The sequence below is a fragment of the Sinocyclocheilus anshuiensis genome, unplaced genomic scaffold, assembly GCF_001515605.1.
Source record: "Sinocyclocheilus anshuiensis isolate Anshui unplaced genomic scaffold, SAMN03320099.WGS_v1.1 scaffold11636, whole genome shotgun sequence".
NCBI lineage: Eukaryota > Metazoa > Chordata > Actinopteri > Cypriniformes > Cyprinidae > Sinocyclocheilus > Sinocyclocheilus anshuiensis.
In genome coordinates, this window is record NW_015554712.1 from 1 (window position 1) to 2,000 (window position 2,000).

At 36.5% G+C, this 2,000-nt stretch overlaps 1 pseudogene; it reads left to right on the forward strand.

Annotated features, from left to right (window-relative positions):
* The first annotated feature begins 592 nt into the window (after window positions 1-592).
* On the forward strand, window positions 593-1,360 carry LOC107671539 (Ig kappa chain V-I region Hau-like; annotated as a pseudogene).
* Window positions 1,361-2,000: the final 640 nt, after the last annotated feature.

Below are 2,000 nucleotides of genomic sequence, written 5' to 3' on the forward strand. Positions count from 1 at the left end.
ACAATACATGATTCAATCCTATATTTCTCATTCATTCTCTTGTGACGTGATGATATAACACTTCTTTAAAAGAAATGTGTTTGATCTATGACCTTTGACCTCTTTCTCATAAAGTTTCTCATAATTATGTTTCTGTTCTTCATATGCAGCTCAACCATCATGAGTCAAAGAAAATTCTTAATTCTTAATTCCTAATAATACTCATATTATAGTGTGCTGCAATATTGAGTGTACGACAGTCATTAATCTTTGCTGGAAACTATTGAAGTGATTGGATGCTCTGTTGACATGCAGTAACTGGAGCAGCTGAGTCTCTATGGAGGCAGCCGTGTTGAGATCACATGACCAGCTGAACATTACTTTTCTTTGTCTCAGTAAATATCCTATTATCAGACACTGTTGGCTGTGGGAGAACTGCATGGGGGAGAAATACACCTGTGAAGAGGATATTTCTGCAGTGACTTCTGTCAGATGCTGCATTCGTGTTGATATGTGTCAGTATAAACCACTGTGATAAGAACCAGTGAAATATCCACAAAAATTATTCAAAAATTGTTTCTGAAAAATTATATTTGTGAGAATGTAAATGTATTAGTTCTATAACAGTGTATATGAGTTTGTTAGCAGCTCAAGCTGCTGTAAATCCTGCCCACTTCTTTGCATCGTCAGCACATGCTTCAGTGCTCTGAGAGTGTTTATAGTGCTGTGAGTTTAACACTTCATGACTGAGAGCAGAACACAACACAATCTACATCATCACACAAGACAGAACAACAACAATGAACAACATCATCATCCTGATCTGGACTCTGACGCTCTGCATTCAGGGTAAATGTTTTGTAATTAATTATGTTTCAAAATAAACAATCACATCTCATATACAGTCTATGAACCACTAAATGACTAAAATGTATTATTTCAGAGATCTGGGGACAAGTGACAGTGACTCAGAATCCAGAAATAGAATCCATCAAACAAGGAGTACAGTCCAAGAACCACTAAATTAATAAGATGTCTTCTTTCAGAGATCTGGGGCCAAGTGACAGTGACTCAGAATCCAGAAATAAAATCCATCAAACAAGGAGAAACTGTTACGATCAGCTGTAAAACCAGTCAGTTGACTTCTGACTGTAATGTCTGTTTGTCTTGGTATCAGCAGAAACCTGGAGAAGCTCCTAAACTCCTCATATATGTAATAAACAGCCTCCAGTCAGGAACTCCATCTAGATTCAGTGGCAGTGGATCTAGTCTTGGAACTGATTTCTCTCTCACCATCAGAGGAGTCCAGACTGAAGATACAGGAGATTACTACTGTATGAGTGTACACTACATCAACAGTAAATATGTGTTCACACAGTGATAAAGAGTCGTACAAAAACCTCCGTCAGTCAGAGTCACAGTGACTGCACTGATACAGCTGAGAGACACTGCAGGTGCTGATGTATGTGAATAATCTGAATCACTCTTGTCTGTAGATAACTATATTATAGTGCATAACACTATCTATCTATTAATTCATTAAATCTGTACTGGTTAGGTTAATCACTATGGTGGCTGATCAAAAAAGGCTTGACGCTCAACATATAAAAAAAAATCATCCACTGTCCACAGCATTGCAGTCAAAAACTGTATGAACTTTTATTATATTTTAAAATAAACCACTGTAACACTTTTAATGACCAATTCTCACTATTATTTAGCATGAATGTTACTAGCCTATTGGCTGTTCATTGGTACTTATAAAGTACATATTAATGTCTTTTTCTGCATGACCATATTTTAGATCCCTTAATCCTACCCCATGACTATTAATAAGCAGCAAATTAGGATTTTATTCAGGCAAATGTCATAGTTGATAGTTGGTTAATTGTGCAAATTGGACCTTAAAATAAAGTTTCTCTGGCTTCTACAAAGTGGTCTTTGACCCGTGATGCGGTTAATTTAACCACTATAGAGGCTGAACAAAATAAAGGCTTGACGCTCAAAATCCCAAAAAATCA